This window comes from Plecotus auritus, assembly GCF_963455305.1.
Source record: "Plecotus auritus genome assembly, chromosome: 1".
NCBI classification, from domain to species: domain Eukaryota; kingdom Metazoa; phylum Chordata; class Mammalia; order Chiroptera; family Vespertilionidae; genus Plecotus; species Plecotus auritus.
Genome location: NC_137770.1, coordinates 179384623 through 179411486, shown reverse-complemented (window position 1 = coordinate 179411486; position 26864 = coordinate 179384623). Strand labels below are relative to the sequence as shown.

Below are 26864 nucleotides of genomic sequence, written 5' to 3'. Positions count from 1 at the left end.
CTGCAGCTGCTGCTGCTATAGCTACCAGCCAGGCACTATTGGGCACTTGCAATTACTTTAATTGCCACAAAAAATAGAGCACTAGCTGGTTGTTATCTCAGTTTCACAGAGTGAGAAAATGAGTCTCAAAGAAGTTAAATTATTTACATGACTAGTAATCCCAAAGTCTTCTCTTTACATTGGTATTAGACATGCTAGGGGATATAAAAATTGATACAGGCATACCTCATTCTATCGCACTTCACTGTGTGTCACATTGCAGAAACTGCATTGATTATACTTAACCAGTAAATGTGTGTGTTCTAACAACTCCACTGACCAGCTGTTTTCCCATAGCTCTCCCTCTCCTCGAACCTCCCTATTCCTTGAGACAGAACATATTGGAAATAGGCCAATTAATAACCCTGCAATGGTCCCTAAATATTCAAGTGAAGGAAAGAGTCACATGTCTCTCACTTTATTCAAAAGCTAGAAATGATTAAATTTAGTGAAGATTATGTTAAAAGCCAAGAGTGGCCAAAGGCTAGGCCTTGTACACCAGTTAGCCATGTTAAGACTACTAAAAAATAGTTTCTTAAATGAAACGAGATTGATGATTTTTTAATGTAGATGAAATAGCTTTATATTGGAAATAGATGCCATCTAGGACTTTCATAGCTAGAAAGGAGAAGTCAATGACTGGCTTCAAAGCCTCAAAGAATAGGCTGACTCCCTGATTAGGGGCTAATGCAGTTGGTGACTTTAAGTTAAAGCCAATGCTCATTTACCATTCCAAAAATTCTAGGACCCTTAAGAATTAGGCTAAATCTATACTGCCTGTATTCTATTAATAGGACAACAAATGGATGACAGCACATCTATTTATAATTAGTTTACTGAGTATTTTAAGCCCACTTTTGAGACTACTACTCAGAAAAAAAAGATTTATTTCAAAATATTTACTGCTCATTTACAATGTACCTTGTCAAACAAGAGCTCTAACAGAGAAGTACAACTAGATTAATGTAATTTTCATGCCTGCTAACACAACACCCATGCTGCAGCCCATGAGTCAAGACTAATTTTGACTTTCAAGCCTTATTATTTAAGAAATGCATTGTGTAAGGCAATAACTGCCATAGACAGTGATTCTGGGCAAAGTAAATTGAAAACTTCCTGAAAAGGATTCACCATTCTAGATGGCATTAGGGACATTCGTTATTCATGGGAAAATGTCAAAATATCAACAATAACAGGAGTTTGGAAGAAGTTGATTCTAAACCTCAGGGATGACTTTAAGGAGTTAAAGACTTCACTGGAGGAAGTAACTGCAAATGTGATGGAAATAGCAAGAAAACTAGAAATAGAAGTGGAGCCTAAAAATGTGATTGAACTGCTACAATCTCTTGATAAAACTTTAACAGATGAAAAGTTACTTCTTATGGATGAGCAAAGAAAGTAGTTTCTTGACATGGAGTTTATTTCTGGTGAAGATGCTATGAAGATTGTTGAAATGATAACAAAGGCCTTAGAAAATTACAATTTAGTTGATAAAACAGTGCCATGGGTTTAGAGCATTGACTCCAAGTTTGAGAAATAGTTTACTGTGGGTAAAATGCTATCAAACATCATCACATTCCACAGAGGAATTGTTCATGAAAAGAAGAGTCAATCAATGTGACAAACTTCATTGTTGTCTTATTTTAAGAAATTGTCACAACCACCCCAACCTTCACCAAACACCACCCTTATCAATCAACAGCCATCAACACTGAGACAAAACCCTCCACCAGTGAAAAGATTATGACTCTGACGGCTCAGACAATGGTGAGAATTTTTAGTAATGAAGTATTTTTCATTAAAGCATTGTATATGTAATGCTATTGCACACTTAATATACTACTTTTATATACACTGAGAAACCAAAAATTTGTGTGATTAACTTTACTGATATTCATTTTATTGTGGTGGTCTGGAACCAAACCCACAGGATCTCCGAGGTATGCTTGTACACCTGTTTCTTGCAAGTTGCAACATAGTAAGGGGATAAGCAATATAAAATATGTCTACAGTTAGCTATAAGGTAATGAGGTAATAAACGTTTGAAGAGGGGCATAAACATAATAGTCTAAGGAAAGCAATTTTAGGAGTAGATCTCAGGAGAACTAACTGAGTTTATCTGAAGGATGTCGATATGCATTTGAACTGCCTGGAGCAAGAAGAGAGTTACCTTCTCTTGTCATAGGAAGGCATGTGAGAATGGTGTGTGTAAGACACTAAATGACTGTAAAATTTATGTTCAAATCCACTGGTTGGGGTGGGGAAGACGAGTTGTTACTGGGTGCTGGTGGTGTTTAGATGCAGGCAACCACTGCTTTTTTAACTTCCCCAGTTACCTCGGTATTTGCATTGGTTTCAGAACCTGAGCCTGATAAAAAACCTACACTGTATGCAATACATCTTTTTTTGGTAAGGTTTCAAGTATTTTTTTAAATATATTTTTATTAATTTTGGAGAAGAGAGGGAGAGGTAGAAACATCAATGCTGAGAGAGAATTATTGGTGGGTTTGCCTCCTGCATATCCCGCACTGGGGTTCAAGCCTGCAACTTGGGCTCGACTTATGAACCAGTGTCTCCTGGTTCATAGGTTGACACTCAACCACTGAGCCATGCTGGCCAGGCTGTGTATAATACATCTTAGAAAATTCACACTTATAAAAATTCACACTTGTGCTGCTTTCCAGAAATAAATGAACTATAGTGACAAGGTTCATTGTAAGTAAGCCTGCAGGGAAAAAAGACCCTGGTGCATTCTACCTAAACAAGCAAGCTCAAGCCACTTATATAGAAAAGGTACAGGGGAAAATGTGAGCAATTGCATAGTTGATATTGCAGTATAGTAGGTAAAATCAACTTTAAAAGAATTTTAGAATTTACAACTTTAAATGAAAAGGCAGGTATTTCACAACAAACATTTTAATATGTGGTCTTCTATAATGAATATTTATAGTTTCACAGTCACAAGTCAATAGCCCTTGGGACTTTATAAACAAATGATTCAATATTACTGGAAAAATCTTCGGCCTAGATAGCCATACATTTAAAGAAAAATGCAAATTTATGATAAGTAGATGAAAAATAAACATGTATTTAATGTAAATATTGTTGTAATGATGTGTAAATATTCACTAATCTTTTTTGTTTATTTATTTAGACATATGTAATGACTTGCTCAGGGCTTGTCTTAAAACACACAGAACCTCCCCTTCTTTCTAGAGTCTTCATTAAACTGTCAACTGAGGCTTTTAGCCTCTGGCTTCAGTTATATTTTTTACTAGGATTAAATTAAATAATATGAGGATTTATATTGTTTTTCTTTCCATATTGATAGGGTCTCATAAGTAGTGTAAAAAAATGAAAGTGTAGAAATACATGTGATGTTTCTATCACATCCTATCTCTTTATCTGCAGTGTATAAAACATTTCTGGCATTTTGTAATATATACACACATATTTTAAAGTGTAAATTTTTGTAATTGGTTTATGTCATCTAAATTAAATTTCTCATTCTGTATTTTAAATTTAAATTTACTTGAGAAGATGATTTAGTTCATCATAAATTTAAAACATCAAGTAAGTTTATCACAAATTTATTCAAAATGTCCATAATGTCATAACATTGGTCCAATTTTTGCCTATTTTAATGTATCCTGATTAAATCCTTCAAGTCTAAAACAGATAGCCTTCTCTGAAGTTTCTGTTCATTGGCTTGGCTACTCACTGGTGACCTCTTCCTTCTCTGATCTTCTCTGATGCTTATCATTCATGCCATTTTTTTAAAAGGTTAGCCCATCTTTTTCTAAGATAGGTCCTTTCCCTCTAACCAAGCCTGAAGTGCTTTGAGGAAAAGAGTGTCTTAACTTTGCAAATTCCCAGCTATAGATAGGAACAGATCATTCACATAACAGGGGTTCATTAAGTGGTTTGGGGGTTATTTTGTAAGATTTAATGATAATGAAAAAAAAAAAGAAAAGAAATAGGAGAAAGAGAAGGAAAGGAGCAGATGCAGAAATCTAGAAAATGTATTATTCTAGGAATACTAAAAAGTAAAAATGTGGATCATAATATTCAGATCATGGGAAAGTAGGGCTCTACCTGGTTATTTTGGAAAGGTGATACAATACAGCAGTAAATTGGTCAAAATAGCCCAAACTGCTAAAGCAATAATCATATTTTACTTGGGTATGTTTGTTTCACATACACTTTTCTGGTGTCCAAACTGAGAGTAGCATAATGGACAGGATGGTGCTGAATGCTCTGCAATGAATCCCTTACACATGTCCTGAGCTCTAGAATGAGTTTTCCCCAACTTCACGTGATTCATTCTGTCCTTTAAACACAGACTGCCTTAAACTGCAAACTCTTGCATTGCTATTGATTGACATTTTTGCCAGTTTTGAAAAAAATGAGTAGGTTTTCATTCATTCTCATATTTAAAACATTTATTTTTCCAATGATTGTGATCTAAATCTTAACATAAAGATGTTACAACAATTCTTGATATATTAATGTTGACAATACAGTTAGGGGAAACATAGCACAATAGAAAGCATTAGATTAGAGTAAGAGATCTGTAGATTTCCCCTCAGTATTGCCCCTAAGTAACCGTCATGACCTAAGGTAAAGTCACTCAATCCCTTTTGACATCAGCTGTCACAACTACATATTGATAGCATTGAAGTGTACATTCTCCAAGGTTTCTATGAAGTCTAAGTTTCCATGATTTCATCAATTAACTATATTTACAAGCCTGGGAGCAACTTGTTGAAAATTCAAAGTTCTGCCATCTTTATGAAGGCTCTGGGATGCTACTAAACAGATGCAGTCAAAGGAAAGTAAAAAACAAACAAAACACTCTGCATTCCTTCCATTAAGAAAGAGATTCCTTTCTTGCCAGGCCTCTATGGACTTTGGAGCAGCATAGCCCACACTGGGACGTGCTGCCCTGCGCTGCTGTGAAGGGTATCGCCTTGAGTACACCCGGAATGAGAGAAAGTACTGAAGCCACAGCAGCACCTTCTCCTTTGCTCTGTTTCATCTCTGTGTATAGATGTGTTTGTTTACATCTAGTATGTAAAGCCAGTTTCCCTCTAAGTACCCTGTGGGGTGCCTTCTTCACACTATAGAGGCTGCAAACTAAAGACAATATCTCTCAGACTTCTTTACAGTTGGGATTCTGGATGTAAATTGGGTCCCAGCAATGAATGCACACATATGGGATGGTAGGAACATTGAAGTGAAGGCTATTATTTTGTGCTTAGCTCTGCTGACAGACATAGCTAATATATGGAGTCTTCTGCTGCAATATTCCAAGGACCATTCCATAGCTTTCTGCCTGTCGAGTGGCAGTTAAGGAGTTAGCACAGCGTCCCTATCAGTTTTCCAGATGCCAGTCTCTAGTTTTATGGATATGGAGAGAAATGTGTGGCAGGAGCCCCTTCTTCCCTGCTGGACTATACCAAGGTGTTCTGCAAGTCATTTCCAGAAACCCAGCTTAGAATTACTCCCACCAATTTTTTCAACAATGTTATAAACACCTTAGTCCTTGTATTAAACTATTTTTTGCCAAACCAAATTGATTACCTTTTTTATATCTGAACCTGTTATATAAATATTTTAATGCTTATCCTAGTAAAATATAGAAAGCAAAGGAAGGAAGGAAAAAAGGAAGGGAGGGAGAGGAAAGAGAGGGGAGATAGAAGGCAATAGATTAAAAGGCAATAAAACCTCAGACCTGGTTTTAGCATTGTCAGTAAGACATTAATGTGACTTAACCAAGTCACTTAGACTTTCCAGACCTTAGTGTCTCAACATAAAATGATACCATTAAAGGGTATATTCTCAGTTTTCCACAAGTTCTAGAATTCTATGCCAAGAGAAATGAATTAAAGTTAAATCACACTGTTTTTAAATCTAAGGCAAATGACTTGCTTTCCTTATACCAGAAAAGACAAAAATCTGCACTTTTAATTTTCTGATTTCTCTCATATCTTAGAAGGTTCATTAGAAAGCAAGAATAGGCAGTGCTACTTTGAATAAAGATAGCTATTTCTATTTAAATACTTAACAAAATGAGATTAGTAGTTTTCTAGGTCTTTTTTTCCAAAATTAAAAGTATAAGGTAAAAAATAAATTCTTGAAAGTCAATTACTGAAGCATTTTAATAAATATGAATATTATCCTAACTCAGTCCTCCTAACAGACAGGTACTATCTGCTCATAAACCATAAAATGCTCTTTGCAACTAACGATTGTTACCTACTTAGTAAAGTAATTCTGAAATGGTTTTATGTACTGAACAGTTGAGTAGTATGACAGACATGGCCTTTACTGTGTTTTAATAACACTACCATTTTCTTAGCAGATGATGCAGAACCAATTATAGATATTATAACAATATAATCATGAAAAACAAATGACTAAGTGGTAGTGGCCTGGCCAATTTTCTACGGTTTTACAAAACCAGACTTAATAGTGTCTCTAACAATTTGAGTGCACCCCAGTATTCTTCAAAAGATGGTGTTGCAGAGACTGCTAATTGGTTTTAACATCTCCATTGTCAGCTGGGCCTCTGATATACAAATGTGGCCATGTATCTGTAGGTACTGGCTATTAACATAAGGAGAAGTGTTATCCAATTACACAAGTAAATTTGGGTGGCAAATTCGGGGGTATTTACTTCAAAAGGAGAGGTGATACCCTTTCCTTTCCCTCCCTCTGGTACCTGGAACTTGGATGTGAACAGCACTCTTAAACCAGGAGGATGAAGACCATGTGGCCAAGGCTGCTCAGTGGTAAGCTGGTTGGAGCCCAGGTTCCTGATGACTTCACAGAGCCTCTATATGAGCCTTAAGCTGCCTATTGCTTAAGGAGGCTATTTCTATAATTATTTTTTAAGTTTTATTGTATATGCAACTGAGCCTAGTCTTAACATAAGCATTTTTTAAGATTAGGAAGTTGCTTTAGTTCTCATTAAATGTATGTATAAAATTTCTTAAAGAATCATGAAAAATCAATATATTTATACCATTATAAATTATCCTATTGAAAAAACTATGTAACTGTTTCTTTAATTTTGTTGTGGATGTTATGATTTATGTGGGAATATACTGCCAGCAAAAACTAGTAAATGGAAATGCTAGGTATTGCAGGAAGTATGTACTTCAACAAAAACACCCAGTTCATTTTAATGCTATATGTTTAACACATAATTTAGAACTCATACTTAGAGTGAATAACTCTTTTTTTAGTTTTCAAATTGAAACCACTATAAAATTATGCCATTGATGAACATATAGAGCTAATTAATAACTGTAACTTTAATTAAAGATTTCTCTGCTAACGTAGAAGAGAAACTTAAGAAAGATCCACTTAAAAGAAAGTCAACACACAAACATTTTAAATGATTTATATTTAAGTATAACAGAATTCAAATTAAATATTTACTAATAGATTAAATTATATATATATATATAAATATCTTTTTGAAAAATAGTACCTACTAATGATTTTTTAAGTATAAATAATGTAAATAGCAGGCAGCATACATGCTCTTTTTATAACCCCTAAAATATCCTATCAAGTAAATCCTATTATAATCCCATTTTAAAGATGAAGAATCTGGGGCTCAGTTCTCAAATTCTCTGAATAAGTGTAGTGGGAGAGAGTGGAACAGCCAGGGGAGCTCCTATGTCTCTTATCAGAAAAGTTGAACGCCTAGTCATTAGGCTATGCTACCGACAAAGATGTTAGTAACAAGATATAATATACACCGTCTTCCTTTTAGTCCTTCCCCACCTCTAAGATCATCTTGCACTTAACTAACACGTAAACAGTAACTGTAATCACAACTATAATAGGAATTTGGCTTTATGAATTTACCATATAAAGTTTCAATTAATGTAAGAATTCTTAAAAAATCTATGATTTTTTAGTTTGCTTAAGTATATATTTGCATTACCCATTGTTAGGATGTTGGCATCTGCATTTCAATTCAAATTACTTCTGTTCTATTTGCCTCTGCATTTGCAGTAACACAGTAACTATTACACCTGTATTTCCTGGCGAAATATGGGCCCAAAGAGAAACCCATTAGTGCTGATGGAAGTAAAAAGGAAGTGAAAAGGTCTAAGAAAATTGTCATTCTTAAGTAGAAAATATAAGTTAGATAATGTGTAGAATGTTGAATTGAGCAGGGCTTCTCAGACCTCTAATGGAATGGGTTCATTTTATGCTCTATATAGAAACAAGAAAAGGAAATTTATTAAAATGTTTCAAGAAGTGTTCCAGCCAGTACAGAAAAAATTATTTTATGGGAAAAACTATATGCTATGATGGGGATCAGTGAAACTTGATTTTATAACCATTTAGCTGCCAAGAAAACAGTAAATTTTGTTTTCTTAGATTAAGTGTGACTGATGTCACTAGGTTCCCTGGATATTCCATAAATTGGGATTCTAAGTTTAGGATTTAATTTTTAAAGTCTTTATTTTTATGGAAAAGGTAACATACATCCTTTCTGCATGTTTCTAGTGAATGAAACTTACTTCCTATGCAATTTAGTACTTTACAAAGAGCGAGACTATTTTTTATTTTTATTTTTTGACATTCAATGAATTTATTAAATAAGTAACCAAAAACACATATTTTCACAACCTTTTTCACTTAAAGAGTTTAAAAATAATTTCTTAAAATGTTTCAGATATATTATATAGCTCATCTATAATGATAAAAGCATAATATGCTAATTAGACCAGACAGCCGAACAACCTTCCAGACATCATTCCGGACATCCTTCCAGATGAAGCTGCAGTGGCAAGGGCCAGGCAGTGGTGGTTAGGGGCAATCAGGCAGGCAGGTAAGTGGTTAGGGGTGATAAGGCAGGCAGGCGATTGGTTAGGGGTGATCAGGCAGGCAGGAAGGTGAGCAGTTAGGAGCCAGTGATCCCAGATTGTGAGAGGGATGTCTGACTGCCAGCTTAGGCCCAATCCTCCGTGGAGCAGGCCTAAGCCAGCAGGCCGGGCTGAGGGACCACCCCCCCCCCGCCCCAGTGCAAGAATTTTTGTGCACCAGGCCTCTAGTTATATCATAAAAGCATGGATTTGAAAAAATTTGAGTTTGTTTCAAGGTATTTCAAAATATATGATCTTAATAACTTAATATATGATCTTAACAACTGAGAAATTGTACCTTCAGAGAAGCCAGCAAGATCAGCCAGTTACCAATTTGGATGTTGCAGAATGCTCTTTGTCACATGATCACAGATTTCTTTACTGTGAAATTGGGATAATGATACCTATACCATGCATTTTAGCGTAGATATAAAGATTATATATACACTAGGGGCCTGGTGCACGGAATTCATGCATGGGGGGGTGTCCCTCAGCCCAGCCTGCACCCTCTCCAATCAGACATCCCTCTCACAATCTAGGACTGTTGGTTCCAAACTGCTCACCAGCCTGCCTGCCTGATTGACCCTAACTGCTTCTGCCTGCCAGCCTGATCACCCCCTAACCACTACCCTGCCAGCCTGATTGATGCCTAACTACTCCCCTGCCAGCCTGATTGCCCCTAACTGCCCTCCACTGCAGGCCTGATTGCCCCTAACTGCCCTCCCCTGCTGGCCCAGTCACCCCTAACTGCCCTCCCTTGCCAGCCTGGTAGGCCCTAACTGCCCTCCCCTGCAGGCCTGGTCACCCCTAGCTATCCTCCCCTGCAGGACTCGTTGCCCCTAACTGCCCTCCCCTGCCAGCCCAGTCACCCCTAACTATACTCCCCTGCTGACCTGATCGATGCCTAACTGCCCTCCCCTGCTGGCCTGGTCCCTCCCAAGTACCCTCCCTTGCAGGCCTGATCACCCACAACTGCCCTCCCCTGCAGGCCATCTTGTGGTGGCCATATTGTGTCCACATGGGGGCGGCAATCTTTGACCACATGGGGGCAGCCATTTTGTGTGTTGGAGTGATGGTCAATTTGCATATTACCTCTTTATTATATAGGATATTTTTACTTTTAGGGTGCTTTAACATTTACAAAGTTGTTTTGTTTTTTTTAATACCTCATAGAAACCTGGCAAAGTAGGTATGATAATTGTCTTTTTGAGCAGAAGAACTTCATTTTTTTTCTTTATTGTTTTAAGCTATTAAATATGTGTCCTTATCCTCCCATTGCCCCCCGCACACCCCCTCTCATGCCCTCACCCCCCTGTTGTCTGTGTCTATTGGTTAGGCTTACATGCATGCATACAAGTCCTTTGGTTGATCTCTCCCCTTTACCCCCACCCTCCCCTACTTTTCCTCTCAGGTTTGATGGTCTGATCGATGCTTCTCTGTCTCTGGATCTGGTTTTGTTCATCAGTTTATGTTGTTCATTATATTCCACAAATGAGTAAGATCATGTGATATTTATCTTTCTCTGACTGGCCTGTTTCTCTTAGCATAATGCTCTCCAGTTCCATCCATGCTGCTGCAAATGGTAAGAATTCCTTCTTTTTTTATAGCAGTGTAGTATTCCATTGTGTAGATGTACCACAGTTTTTTAATCCACTCATCTGCTGATGGGCACATAGGCTGTTTGCAATTCTTAGCTATGATTAATTGTGTTGCTATGAACATAGGGGTGCACATATCCTTTCTGATTGGTGTTTCTACTCAATGGGCAAAAACTAAAACCATTTCACCTAAGAACAGGAACGAGAAAGGGATGCCTACTTTCACTCCTATTCAACATAGTTCTGGAAGTGCTAGCCATAGCAATTAGACAAGAAGAAGAAATAAAAGGCATCCAAATTGGAAAAGAAGACTGTCCTTATTCGCAGATGACATGATACTATACATAGAAAACCCTAAAGACTCCATCAAAAAATTATTAGACTTAACAAATGAATTTGGCAATGTAGCAGGATATAAAATTAACCTCAAGAAATCTATGGCATTTTTATACACCAATAGTGAACTTACAGAAAGAGAAATTAAAAAAACAATCCCATTTACCATCACACCAAAAAATTAAGACACCTAGGAATAAACTTAATTAAGGAGGTAAAAGACGTGTACTTGGAAAACTACAGGACACTGAAAAAAAGAGATAGAGGAAGACAGATAGAAGAACATACTGTGTTCATGGATTGGTAGAATCAGCATCATTAAAATGTCCATACTACCCAAAGCAATCTATAGATTCAATGCACTCCCCATTAAAATACCAATAGCATATTTCACAGACCTAGAACAAACTCTCCAAAATTTCATCTGTAATAAAAAAAAAGACCCCAAATAGCTGCGGCAATCCTGAGAAAGAAGAACAAAGTTGGAGGGATCTCAATACCAGATATCAAGCTGTATTACAAAGCCACTGTTCTCAAAACTGCCTGGCACTGGCATAAGAACAGACATATAGACCAATGGAATAGAATAGAGAACCCAGAAATTGACCCAAACCACTATGTTCAATTAATTTGACAAAGGAGGCAAGAGCAAACAATGGAGTCAAGACTGTCCCTTCAATAAATGCTGTTGGGAAAATTGGACAGATACATGCAAAAAAAAAAAAAAAAGAAAGAAAGAAAGAAAGACACTAGACCACCAACTTACATCATACACAAAAATAAACTCAAAATGGATAAAAGACTTAAACATAAGATGGGAAACCATAAAAATATTAGAGGAATCCACAGGCAACAAAATCTCAGACATATGCTGAAGCAATTTCTTCACTGATACCGCTCCTAGGACAATGGAAACTAAAGAGAAAATAAACAAATGGGACTACATCAAAATAAAAAGCTTTTTCAAAGCAAAAGAAACCATCAACAAAACAACAAGAAAGCCTACTGCATGGGAGAACATATTTGCCAATGTTATCACCGATAAGGGTTTAATCTCCAACATTTACAGGGAACTCATACAACTTAACAAAAGGAAGATAAACAACCCAATCAAAAAATGGGCAATGGATCTAAATAGATACTTTTCAAAAGAGGACATAAGGAAGGCCCAGAGACATATGAAAACCTGCTCAAAGTCACTAATCATCCAAGAGATGCAAATCAAAACGACAATGAGGTACCATCTCACACCTGTCAGAATGCCTATCATCAACAAACCAACAAATAACAAGTGCTGACAAGGATGTGGAGAAAAAGGAACCCTTGTGCACTGCTGGTGGGAATGCAGACTGGTGCAGCCACTGTGGAGAACAGTATGGAGTTTCCTCAAAAAACTGAAAATGGAACTCCCTTTGATCTAGTGATCCCACTTCTAGGAATATATCCCAAGAAACTAGAAACACCAATCAGAAAGGACATATGCACCCCAATGTTCTTAGCGGCACAATTTATTATAGCTAAGGTTTGGAAACAGCCTAAGTGCCCATCAGCAGATGAGTGGATTAAAAAACTGTGGTACATCTACACAATGTAATATCATGCCGTTATAAAAAAAGAAGGAACTTTTACCATTTGCAACAGCATGGATGGAATTGGAGAGCATTAGGCTAAGCGAAATAAACCAGTTGGAGAAAGATAAACATCACATGATCTCACTCATATGTGGGATATAATGATCAACATATTTTGATGAACAAGAATAGATCCAGAGACAAATGGCAGGCGATTGGGGGTGAGAGAGCAACCAAAGGACTTGTATACATGCATATTAGTGTAACCAATGGACACAGACACTGGGGCGGTGGGGGCTTGCCCGGAGTGGGAATGGCTTGGGGCATGGGGAGTCAAGCAGGGGAAAAAGGAGACATATGTAAAACTTTAGACAATAAATACTTAAAAAAAAAAGTGGATCACAAAAACAACCATGTAATATTTCCAGCTTCCTATAACTACATGTAATATTATTAAAATAATTACCTGATACTGATACAATAATCTATTCAATAGAATAATAATCTAGTCTCATTTTTTGACCCAAATATCACTCTTTAACTTTTTCATTTGTAATAGAGACATGGCTTTTAATAGTAATAACAAACACTATACATTCAGTACAATTCTAAGTACTTTAAGCATATTAACTCAGTGAACTAAATTTGCAGAATTTAGTAACTAAGTCACTGGATCTGCACAACAAACATAAAGAAAGCATTAGTATTGTCTTCACCATCATTATCAGATGGGTAAACTTGACTCAAGCCATACAGGTTTATGTAGTGAAATTCATATTTGAATACTGGAACCATAGTTTGGATCCTTGTACTAACTGCTACTCTTAATTTTGCAATAAGAAAATAAAAACTCAATTACAGAAAGAGGCAACTGACAGTGAAGCACAGTAGTGAGGACCACAGCTAACTGGAGAAAATATAATTCACTGAAAGGGGCAGCAGCTAAGTAGCTCCAGCCAACTGTTATATAGAAATGTTGTCATTTTACCCTATTTACAGGCTAATAAACTAGCCAGTTAGTATTTCACGATTCTGGCAAATACAGTGAAATTTCTGGGTCAGAGACAAAGAATTTTATTACTCAAGGCACAGCAAGCAGCATAATTATCAGCATATTTTTGTCAGTCCCCCTTCCTTGTCTCATTAGGTTGTGTCCTGGCCCAGATTTAACATGTGTGGTTTCTAAATGATGCATGCATAACTACTTATACAAAAGGAAACTATTCAGTCATTAAAGATCTCCACTTTATACTCCTAAAATTGCATAAATGAAGTGACATTTTCCAGAAAGCCATGCCTTATAAATCCATAAATTTCAGAGTTATTTACGATCAGCCACCCTGGCAGACCAGGTAGATTCTGCTGTAGCAGCTCTCCATAGCTGAGGACTCTGTCACTGGAAAATGCCACTAGGTGATTGCAAGGATGTTTACTGTTAACATGTTTACATGTTAACTGGAAGAAAAATCATCTATTCATGTTAACAGATGCAGAAAAAGCATGTGTCAAAATCCAATATCCATGCATGACAAAAACTCTCAGCATACTAGAAATAAACAGGAGATTCCTCAACTTGACAAAGAACATCTACAAAGATACCTACAGCTAACTTCATATGTAACGGGGAAAAACTAAAAGCTTTTTCCCTAACATCAGGAACAAAAGATAAATGTTTCTACTCACCACTCTTATTCATACTGTTTTCTTTTTTTTATAATAGTTTTTAAATTTTATTTTATTGTTTAAAGTATTACATATAGTATTACATATGTCTCCTTTTTTTCCCCATTGACCTTCCCCCAGCTTCCCCTACCCCCTGTCACATGCTCTCATCCCACCCACCGAGTGTCTTGTGTCCATTGGTTGTGCTTATATGCATACATACAAGTCCTTCGGTTGATCTCTTTCCCACTCTCCCCAATACTCCTCAGCCTTCCCGCTGTAATTTGACAGTCTGTTCAATGCTTTACTGCCTCTGTATCTATCGTTTTGTTCATCAGGTTATAATGTCCTTTATTATCCATAACTGAGTGAGATCATGTGGTATTTTTCTTTCACTGACTGGCTTATTTCACTTAGCATAATGCTCTCCAGTTCAATCCATGCTGCTGCAAATGGTAGGAATTCCTTCTTTTTTATAGCAGCGTAGTATTCCATTGTGTAGATGTACCATAGTTTTCTAATCCACTCATCTGCTGATGGGCATTTAGGCTGTTTCCAAATCTTAGCTATGGTAAATTGTGCTGCTATGAACATAGGGGTGCATATATCCTTTCTAATTGGTGTTTCTAGTTTCTTGGGATATATTCCTAGAAGTGGGATTACTGGGTCAAATGGGAGCTCCATTTTTAGTTTTTTTAGGAAACTCCATACTGTTCTCCACAGTGGCTGCACCAGTCTGCATTCCCACCAGCAGTGCAGGAGGGTTCCTTTTTCTCCACATCCTCACCAGCACTTGTCGTTTGTTGATTTGTTGATGATAGCCATTCTGACAGGTGTGAGATGGTATCGCATTGTCGTTTTGATTTGCATCTCTTGGATAATTAGTGACTTTGAGCGTATTTTCATGTGTCTCTTGGCCTTCCTTCTGTCTTCTTTCGAAAAGTTTCTATTTAGGCCCCTTGCCCATTTTTTTATTGGATCATTTATCTTCCTTTTATTAAGTTGTATAAGTTCCCTGTAGATGTTGGAGATTAAACCTTTATCAGTGATAACATTTGCAAATATGTTCTCCCATACAGTGGGCTTTCTTGTTGTTTTGTTGATGGTTTCTTTTGCTGTGCAAAATCTTTTTATTTTGATGTAGTCCCATTTGTTTATTTTTGCTTTAGTTTCCATTGCCCTAGGAGCAGTATCGGTGAAGAAATTGCTTCGACATATGTCTGAGATTTCTCTGCCTGTGGATTCATACTGTTTTCCATAATGGGTGCACCAATCTGCATTCCTGCCAATAGTGCACACTGACAGTCATAGTTAATGAAATTAAAAAACAAAAGTAAGTAAAGGAATACTGATTGGGATGAAGGAAATAAAATTATCTTTGTGGGAACATAATTACCTATGTAAAACATCCCAAAGAATCAACAATAAAAATCTTCTGAAACTAATAAGTGATAATATAGCAAGGTTGCAAGATACAGAATTTAATTTTTAAAAATCTATTGCTTTCTCATAGATAAGGAGTGAACAATTGAATTAAAAATTAAAAACACAATGCTACTTACAATTACCTGCCAGAATGAACAACTTAGATACAAATATGTGCAAGATCTCTACAAAGAAAAGTAGAAAATCCTAATGAAAGAAATCATAGTTATCTATAATAATAAAGTCGTAATATACAAATAGACCAAATGGCCAAACAGCAGAACAACCATCCAGACATCCTTCCAGATGACCTTCTGGACGAAGCCGTGGAGGGGCCGAGGGCAGCCGGAGCTGCAAAGGCTGACTCTTGCATGAATTTCATGCATAGGGCCTCTAGGTATAAATAAATTAAGAAATATTCCAAATTAGTGGATAGAAGGTCTTAATATTGTTAAGATTTTAATTTTTCCAAAATGATCTATAGATTGAACGCACTTCCAATCACAATCTCAGAACATTATTTTGTGGATATTGAAAAACTAATCCTAAAGTTTATATGGAAAAAACAAGAGACCCAGAATAGCCCAGACAATATGGAAGAAGAACAAAGTCAGAGAAACAACGCTACCAGACTTTAATTATAATTGTCAGAGAAATTAAAATCACAATGAGATATCACCTCACAGAATGGCTAGCATCAATAAATTCACAAATAACAAGTGTTGGTGGGGACTTGGAGAAAAGGCAACCCTCGTGCACTGTTGGTGGAGATGCAGATTGATGCACCCACTATGGAAAACAATATGGAGGAATTTTTATTATTATTTAAAAAAGGAACTGCCTTATGGCCCAGTGATTCCACTACTGGGAATTAACCCTAAGAAACACAAAATACTAATTCAAAAGAATATATGCACCCCTATCTGCATTGCAGCATTATTCACAATAACCAAGATATGGAAGCAACCCAAGTGTCCATCAATAGGTAAGTGGATAAAAATGCAGTAGATCATGTATACAGTAAAATATTACTTGGCCATTCAAAAATAATGAATCTTATTATTTGCAACAGAATGGATGGACCTAGAAGGCATTATGCTCATTGAAATAAGTCAGTCAGAGAAAGAGAAATACCATATGATTTCACTTATATGTGGAATCTAAAGAACAAAATAAAAGAAGAAATAAAATTGAAACAGACTTATAGATACAAAAAGCAAACTGGTGGTTGCCAGAGGGGTGGGGGGTCACATGACTGGATGAAAGAGGTGAAGGGATAAAGAAGAGATGTATAGCATAGGAAATATAGTCAATAATAATATTGTGATAACTATGTATAATGCCAGGGGGATGCTGGAAATATCTATGGGAACTGTATGTAAAGTATATGATTGTTTAACCACTAAGTTGTATACCTGAAAACAACACAAAATAAAATTGAAAGAAAAAAAAATGAGGTGAGGAACCACTGTATGTTAAATTTAAATGTGGGTTTTTTTTTTCTGACTAGTTTTTTGTTTTATTCTTTCAAATTTCTAAAAATTATTTTTATTGTTGAAAGTATTACAGATGCCCCCCTTTTTTCCCCATTTACCCCTTCAACTCCACACCATTCTCCCAGGCTTTTACCACACTATTGTCTGTATCCATGGGTTATGCATATATGCATATAAGTTCGGTCAATCTCTTCAGCAGTCTGTTCCATGCTATGATGTCTCTGGATCTATTTTGTCCATCAATTTATTTTGTTCATTAGATTCCACATATGAGTAAGATCATGTGATACTTGTCTGTCTCTGACTGGCTTATTTCCCTTAGCATTATACTCTCCAGGTCTATTCATGCTGTTTCAAAGGGTAAGAGATCCTTTTTACAGCTGCATAATATTCCATTGTATAAATGTACCACAGCCTTTTTATCCACTCATCTACTGATAGGCACTTGAGTTGTTTCTGTATCTTAGCTATTGTAAATAGCACTGCTATGAACATAGGGGTGCATATATTCTTTCTGATTGGTGTTTTGGTATTCTTAGGATATATTTCAAGAAGTGGGGTCAAATGGGAGTTCCATTTCTAATTTTTGAGGAAACTCCATACTGTTTCCACAGTGGCTGCACCAGTCTGCATTCCCACCAGCAGTGCATGAGGGTTCCCTTTTCTCCACATCTTTACCAGCACTTATCCTTTGTTGATTTGTTGATGGTAGCCATCCTGACAGATGTGAGGTGATACCTCATAGTCATTTTTATTTGCAATTCTCTGATGATTGGTGACTTTGAGCATTTTTTCATACGTCTCTTGGCCTTCTGTATGTCCACTTTGGAGAAGTGTCTGTTTAGGACTTTTGCCCATTTTTAAAAAAATGGATTGTTTGTCTTCCTTTTGCTTAGTTGTATGAGTTCTTTATGTATTTTGGAAATTAACCTTTTAGCAGATATATCATGGGCAATATGTTCTCCCATATAGAAGGTCACCTTTACATTTTGTTGATGGTTTCTTTTGCTATGCAGAAGCCTTTTATTTTGATGTGTTCCCATTTGTTTATTTTCTCCTTTGTTTTCCTTGGCCTAGGGGATGTATCAGCAGACATATTGATATGAGATATGTCTGAGATTTTTGCAGCCTATGGTTTCTTCTAGGATTGTTATGGTTTCATGACTTACATTTAAGTCTTTTATCCATTTTGAGTTTATTCTTATGTATGGTGTAAGTTGTATCCTATATAATAAAAGCCGAATATGCTAAGTGTCCAGTCGTCCAGTTGGCCATTCTACCAATCAAAGTGTAATATGCTAATGATATGCTAAGGCCACTCAACCACTCACTATGATGTGCACTGACCACCAGGGGGCAGACAGTTGACTGGTTGACCAATCGCTCTGATGTGTACTGACCACCAGGGGACAGATGATCCAACTGGTAGATTAGCTTGCTGCTGGGATCTGGCCAATCAGGACTGCACGAGACGGGCCGGACATGCCTGGAGCCCTCTCATGGTCCCTTCCTGGCTGGCCAACCTCCTGCATCCCACCCCTGCCCTGGTTGTGCACCAGTGGGGTCCCTCAGCCTGGCCTGCGCCCTCTCTCAATCGGGACCCCATGGGGGATGTTGGAGAGCCAGTTTTGGCCCATCAGTGGAACGACTGGTCACTATGACATGCACTGACCACCAGGGGGCAGACACTCAATTCAGCAGCTGCCCCTGGTGGTCAGTGCACTCCCACAGGGGGAGCGCCGCTCAGCCAGAAGCTGGGCTCACAACTGGCGAGCGCAGCAGCAGTGATGGGAGCCTCTCCCACCTCTGTGGCAGCATTAAGGATGTCCAACTGACGGCCGTCAGTCATCCCCTGAGGGCACCAAGACTGTGAGAGGGCGCAGGCCCAGCTGAGGGACCACCCCCCCAAGTGCACAAATTTTGTGCACTGGGCCTCTAGTTTTTAAATAAACATAAACACTTGATTCCTTTATAAAAATAAAAAATAAATTAATATTGTCAATGCATCAAAAAAAGACTAACTATAGTGCTAGTGATCAAGACAATGCAATATCGGCAAAATAACAGATCAATGGAACAGAACAGAGAGTCCCAAAATTGACCCACACAAATAGAAACTACTGATATTTGAGAAAGGAACGAAGACAATTCAAGAGAAAAGGATAGTCTTTTCAACAAATGATGTTGGAACAAGTAAACATCCACAGGCAAAAAACAAAAGCAATCTAGACAGAGACCATACATCTTATACAAAAACTATCTTGAAATGGATCATAGACCTTAATGTGAAAAACAAAATCTATACAACTTCTAGAAAATAATATAGGAAGAAAATTGAAGTGATCATGCATTTGGCAATAATTTTAGACACAACACCTACAGCACAATCTATGAGAAAAAAAATATAAATACTCTCTGTACTTACAGCACAATTTTTCTGTAAACCTGCTCTAAAAATGTAAAATCCTTATTTTAAAAAAAGGCAAGGAGAATAGTCTGGCTGATAGTGTATGGCATACACAACGAAGAATAGTATTAGGTCAAACCATATGAAATTGCCAATATTCAACCACTGTTGACCTACAGGATTTGTAATTCAATATGGTTCAACCTGAATTGTTTATGAGGTCAGAGACCAGGTTGTTTGGGGGAAAGAATGGAAGAAAAAGCATGTTATTTATTTCAGATAACAGTCCTCATAGGCACTTCTGACAAAATAAAAGTCCACTGAGTGCTGTCATAGCATGGATATAGTGTCTTGTATGAAAATCATTAATGTCAGATTGTTTAAGGCTTTTTTCTCCTTGCAAGATATGGGTTTCTTCAAAGATGTTCTTTCCCTTTTTTTCTGTTCTTTTTTCTTCTTTACTCTCTTGCTTTCTCTCTCTTTCTCTCTCTCTCTTTCTCTCTCTCTCTTTCTCTCTCTCTTTCTTCCTTCCTTCCTTCCTTTCTTCCTTCCTTCCTTCCTTCCTTCCTTCCTTCCTTTCTTTCTTTCTTCTTCCTTTCCTTTATCACATCAAAGGCATTGGACTCAAATGTTGTTTGCCATTGTTTCCTATTCATATTTTGACCCATACTTAGGGCACTAAAAGTTGATTAGAAGTTCTCTGGGGGTAGCTGGAGCTTGTCAACCTAATTTGTGAACTTGCGTCCATGGTCATATGGCTCAGCCATTTCCTTAGCAAAACCTTGATATCAGTACCTTTAAGTTGCTTTTGTTTTTGCTGTTTCTTTAATATTAATCTGTAATTCAGAAAGAACCTTCTAATTGCCTGCCTAAAAGTTCAAATCCTAGATGCCAATCTTGTAGTAGTAAGCTGGGAGAAGAAGGCAGGTAGTCTCAAGATGCAGTAAATATTTATTCACTTACTCTCCTTCCCCTCTATTGTATGACTCTACCCCTTTTAACACATTCAATGGTTGGCAAATATTTTTATTTCTTAATGATTTTAACTCATGATAGTAAATCATTTTTTAGTTAGCTAAGGTTGGTTTTTCCCTATTAGATGAAATATATCAGAATGGTAATATATTGCTCTTAGATTTATAAATTGATATTTACTTTTCTCTAAGATTATTTTATATTAGAGGCCTGGTGCATGGATTCGTGCAGTGGTTTGGTCCCTCAGCCTAGCCTGTGCCCTCTCACAATCCAGGACTAGTAGTGAGTAAAGCAGCAGATGGCCAGGGCACCGGTCTCGCTCATCCCTGCCCCATTGCACCTGCCACTGCTCAGAAGCGCTACCACAGAGGTGAGAAAGGTTCGCACTGCCATAGCTGCGCTCACCAGCATGAACCCAGGGTCCGGTGCCCCATCAGTCAGCTGAGTGGCACTCCCACTGTGGGAACACAGTGACCACCAGGGGGCAGCTCCTGCATTGAGCATCTGCACCCTGGTGGTCAGTGCATGTCATAGCAACCGGCCAGTTGTCTGGTCATCCAGTTGCCCAGTTGACCAGTCGCTTTGGCTTTTATATATATAGACTAGAGGCCGGTTGCAGGAAGATTCCTGCAATAGGGCTTCCCCGCCCCTCCTGCTTCCCTCCCTTCTCCCCCGCCCCGCCTGCTTCCCTCCCTTCTCCGCAGCCCCACTTGCTTGCTTCTCCGCAGCTTCGCTCCCTTCTGTAACACTTGGCTTCCTTCTATGCTGTCTTCAGTCTTTGCTCTACTCCTGGATATGCAAATTAACCGCCATCTTGGTTGGGTTAATTTGCATACTCACTCCTGATTGGCTGGTGGGCGTGGCTGGTGGGTGTAATGGTCAATTTGCATATTACTCTTTTATTAGATAGGACTAGAGGCCCGATGCATGAAATTCATGTAAGAATAGGACTTACTTCCCCTGGGCTGCCGGCACTGGCTTCCCTCTGGCACCCAGAACCCAGGATTCCCTCAGCCCCAGCTTCATCCAGAGGGTTTAATTAGCATATTACGCTTTTATTATTATAGACTAGAGGCCCGGTGCACAAAATTTGTGCACGGGGGTGTGTGTCCCTCTGCCCAGCCTGCACCCACTCCAATATGGGACCCCTCGAGGGATGTCTGACTGCCCGTTTAGGTGCAATCCTACCTGGATCGGGCCTAAACGGGCAGTTGGACATCCCTCTCACAATCCAGGACTGCTGGCTCCAAACTGCTTGCCTGCCTGCCTTCCTGGTTGCCCCTAACCGCTTCTGCCTGCAAGCCTGATCACTCCTAACCACTCCCCTGACAGCCTGATTGATGCATAACTGCTCCTCTGTCAGACTGTTTGCCCCTAACTGCCCTTCCTGCTGGCCTGATTGCCCTTAACTGCCCTCCCCTGCAGGCCTGGTCACCCCTAACTGTCCTCCCCTGCAAGCCTGGTTACCACTAACTGCCCTCCCCTGCAGGCCTGGGTCCCCCCCCAACTTCCCTTCCCTGCAGGCCCTGTCGCCTCCAACTTCCCTCCTTTGCCGGCCTAGTCACCCCTAACTGCCCTCCCCTGCAGGCTTGATCGCCCCCAACTGCCCTCCCTTGCAGGCCTGGTACCTCCCAACTGCCCTCCACTGCTGGCCATCTTGTGGTGGTCATCTTGTGTGGGGGGCATCCATCGTTGACCACATGGAGGCAGCCATCTTGTGTGTTGGAGTGATGGTCAGTTTGCATATTACTCTTTTATTAGATAGGATAGAGGCCTGGTACATGGGTGGGGGCCAGCTGGTTTGCCCTGAAGGATGTCCCGGATCAGGGTGTGGGTTCCCTTGGTGTGTGGGGCAGCCTGGGCAAGGGGCCTGTGGTGGTTTGCAGTACAGCCATGCCCCCCGGCGACCCAAGCAGAGGCCCAGGGATCTGGAATTTATTTATCTTCTATAATTGAAATTTTGTAGCCTCGAGTGGAGCCAAGCCTCCTTCTCACTCCGTGGCCGCAGCCATTTTTGTTGGGATTTATTTATCTTCTATAATTGAAACTTTGTAGCGGAGGCCAAGGCAGGCCAGGGCTGCGGGAGCTTGGCTTCCTCCATCGCCGGGGGCAACCCAAGCCTCCTGCTCTCTCCAGCTCCATGGCTGTCACCATTTTTGTTGGGATTTATTTATGTGCTATAACTGAAACTTTGCAGCCTTGAGTTGAGGCCTGGCCCCGCCAGCGTGTGCAGAAAGCTTGGCTTCCTCCATTGCTGGGGAAACCCAATCCTCCTGTTAGCTCCATGGCCACAACCATCTTGGTTGGGTTAATTTGCATACTCACTCCTGATTGGCTGGTGGGTGTGGCTTGTGGGTGTAGCTGAGTGATGGTTAATTTGCATATTACTCTTTTATTAGATAGGATGACTAATTTTCTAAATGAAAATTTTCATTTTCTCTCAAATTACATACTTAACATTTTAATATGTTTTTTAATTTAAGTGCAGAAAAAAAGAGTAAATATGAAAATACTGCTATGTGCACAGAATCTTGAGATTCTCCGCCTTTTTTTCCACTTTGTATGAGGAGTGGGAAAGAAATTTGGAGGTGAGTCTGCCTCTTAAAAAGTTTGTAGTGACAAAGCCAGGATTCATAAGGGATCATTTGAATATATTATAATATGTATATCACTGGTAAAGAAAAAATTGGTATGTGTTCTGAAATTAATTTTTAATCATGCACTATATTTTTATCCTCCAATTCAGTTGTGACTACCTAGAGATTAATCTTCTCATGAATGCTACAGAGTACCAAGCTTAACTCTTTGTGTGCTACATTTGTTTAATAAAATAATAAAACTAGAGAGCACATTAAAGAACTAAATTAGCCCCAAATTTTATGATCCAAAAGCAATCTTCTTATGATATGTACATAATCATTAAACTGCAAGTTAGAAATCTATTACTTCTAGGTTTAACTTGTAACCTTTATTAAAGTATTAGGATGTAATTTGAGTAAATATTCATTTAACACCCAAATGAAGAAAATCTTTAATAAACTTCTAAAAGTTAGGTTAGCCAAAATATTGAAATTAAGCATTTTGAAAATCTGCTTGTTTATCTGCTATTTGTACCAAGTTATTAAATAGATTATATAAAATACTAGAGGCCCAGTGCATGAAATTCATGCACGGGGGTGGGGGTGTCCATCTGGCCAGCCTGCACCCTCTCGCAATCCCGGACCTTTCTGGGGATGTCCAACTGCCGGTTTAGGCCCGATCCCACAGATCGGGCCTAAACCGGCAGTTGGACATCCCTCTCGCAATCTGGGACCGCTGCCTCTTAACCACTTACCTGCCTGCCTGATTACCCCTAAAACTCAAGCTTCTTCTTTTTTTATTTTTTTTATTTATATTTCTTCTTTATTTCTTTATTTTAAAAGTCAAGCTTCTTGATAACATGAGGCATTTAACATTATTCCATATTCCTTACAGAGAGCTAAGCATGGTAAACACAGAAAATACTTAATACTTACGGGCTTCTATACAAACACTTTCCAACCAGGAATGTTTTAATAGGCAGTCTTCAAAAACTTGAATTAAAAAAACCTAAAAGTAGAGCGCTCAGATTTCAGGCATCAGGTGCTATTAGCAGGATTTCTATCCCAATTAAACTAATTCTTAGCTCTCAACAGTCTATACAAACTACCCTTCACTGTCCCCAAAGTTTCTTATTCATTGCTATCCCATTTCCCTTCCTAAGTTCAATGTTTTATATCCACATCAGTATCAATGTACCATAAAAAAACCCACCTGTCAGCCTGCGTGGGCAGCCAGGAGGGTCCATGGCAGCATAGAAAACCGGGGTTCTTATCCCAAAAGAGGAGGAAATGGGTTTACAGTCAAGGGAACAATATCAGAACCCAACATGATCAAGGAGAAGTCTTGAAACTGCATTGAGCAGAGGTGCTGTGGGCAGCGGTGCGTCTCGGCTGGCCCAGCAGTACCTGCAGCAGCCTCGGTTCCTGGGAAGCCTGGGGTCAGATAGGGCCCAGCTCTTGAGATTATTTTTAATAATTTTGCTTTTGGGGAAGGAGGGCTTCTGGGCAGCAGCTCCATGTGGGGGTAACTGGTGTGGGTTTCACTTTAGGGTTTGGAGGGGTCTGTGGGGCGGGACCCGACCCGCCCGGCCCCAAATGTCACAGCTGAGGTTCTTGGAAGTGGCCCAGAGAAGTTCCTTCCTGCCTTCTTCCCGCCCTGACCCCAGGTCTATGGCTTAAAAATCAGGGCACCAGGCTGGGGATGAGCACCCCAGGGGCCTTTGTAAACATGGCAGGTACAAGCAGGGGGGGTTGGGGGAACTGTAGGAACTGGTGGGGCAGCCAGAGCCAGGGGAGGGCCGTGCTCTTGGGGAAAGGGGGCATGGGGTGGAGGAGGTGTGCTCCTCTAACAGACTTAGAGGTACAGAGACTGAGACAGAGAGGACAGGGATGGGGATAGAAAGAGTGAGGGGAAGAGAGACTCAGAGAAAGCAAGAGAGAGATCGAGACAGAGAAAGATTCACAAAGAAAAGAGACAGACAGACAGAAAGATGGAGTCCTGCTCTGTATAAGTCAGAGGGCTGGGGGAGGGGGGCAGGGCCCAAGGCTCGCACAAGATGTGCCAGTGTGACGGTAAGTGCATGGTTGTGTTGCAGGAGGGAGCACTGGTAACGCAGCACCAGCTCTTTCAGAGACCGGTATAGGTTGTAGGGCTCCCAAAACCCAAGCCAGTGGGGTGCGTAGATGACACCATGCTTGGTATTGCTGTCTACCACCACAGAGCAGGCATAGCAGCCCGCTGGCTGCTCTCTCGGATGAGGAAGAGCCATCCCGCTTGCCATTCAGCATTTTCTCAGCCTGCGTCCGGTTGATCTTGCCCACACACCAGGTTCCTTCCTCATGGTGGGGGAGGTCATCCTCATCCTCCATCAGTGCAAAGTGGTCTTCAGTCTCATTTTTGATTCCCAACCACTCGTTGGTTTTCTTCTGCCAGGCGCCTTTCTGGGTGAGCCATACCCGGTACTGGTCTCGGATCTGGCACAGCTGCATGAGGTCTGGCTTCAGGCTATTCATGCACTTATCTTGGTTGCCCACGGCCTGTGTCCGCAGCTCCTGCTCCAGCTTCGTGCGGCTCTCGTGGATCTCAGCGATGCGAGACTTGAGCCGTTTTGAGTTCAGAGGATCCTCTGCATCTCTTTTTCATTGCCCTCATGAAAGCGCTCCAGATACTCCTTGCTGCACTTCGCTGGAGTCTGGCCCTGCTCTTGGAAGATCCTGATGGTTTCACTGAAGGCTTCGATGGCAGTGCGCTTCATCTGCAGTTCCTGGGAGGTGCGTGTGTACTCCTCCTAGAGCTGGTCGTACTCAGGGCTCTTGTCCTCTGCTTCAAACCAAGGTAACAAACAAATAATTTCCCGCCAGAAGTCACTGCGAGACTGAGGACTATAGGGGTGACTATGTATATGTGCAGTAACAGGCTCATGTTCTAGCCCTGCACGCCCAGGAGTCCTCCACAATCCCACAATCCTCTGATCATGTACTTCGGTTTTTCTAGCTCCTCCTGAAGTGGTGTTTCCTTCAGTCGTGTTGCAACGTCCCTGGCCTCTAGTTGGAGAGGATTTTTCTGTTCTTTGACGTTGGAACTATTGGAATCAGTGAAGTTTTGGGAGTACTGCCGCTGCCAGTCACAAGCACACTCATGAAACAACCGGCAATTCAGTCCACGGCTGGCACCGTCCTGGTTCGCAGTGAGAAAGGTACTGTGCTGAGCCGTTTTCCAGTTGGATCTTCCTCTTCCTTCCCCAGCACACTCCAAACCTACCCTGGCCGACCACCCCAACCCTGCAGACCCTTAAGACCTTCCCCCCATTTCTTTGACTTTCTCCCATCAAACTCACAACCTATCATGTTGTCTAGGGGTCCCCTAACCACTCCCTAGCAGGGGGGTGGCAGCCTGTGCGAGAGGCCATGGTGTTCTGGTCTCTGGTCATTTTGGTCATCACTGACACTGGCTTTATATATATATATAATTGGAATTATAAATATTCATAAAGATATTAAAATAATTAAGTTCAATTAGGGCAATTAAGGAAATAAATGTATAAAGAGAAAAATGGCATATTAAGAAAATAAATGTATAAAGAGAAAAATGCTAGATTTCCAATAAAATAAAACAATTCAGATTTTCTTGAAAATTACTATGATGCCAATGTTTTTCATAAGACAATATAAAGTCTTATTTATAACTAAGAGATATCTTATTATTTAAGAATGAAAGGCACATGTCTCTGATCTTTCAGTGGTCAACTAAAATGAATGAATATACATAAATGAAGAGAGTAATATTCTTATGAATAGTGAAAAGGATTTAATATTACAGAATAAACTGGCATTATATTTCCTAATTCAGCATATAATCATTAACTATTATACCACAGAAAGTAT

The 26864-nt window shown here is 39.5% G+C and overlaps 1 pseudogene across 1 annotated transcript in view; it reads right to left on the bottom strand.

Moving 5' to 3' along the window:
- Positions 1–25493, bottom strand: part of LOC308241798 (acetyl-CoA acetyltransferase, cytosolic-like) — an 86646-nt pseudogene extending 61153 nt beyond the window's left edge. Inside the window, exon 1 of the transcript in view lies at positions 25193–25493. The product of the transcript in view is annotated as an acetyl-CoA acetyltransferase, cytosolic-like (transcript). The remainder of the gene's footprint in view (positions 1–25192) is intronic.
- Positions 25494–26864: the final 1371 nt, after the last annotated feature.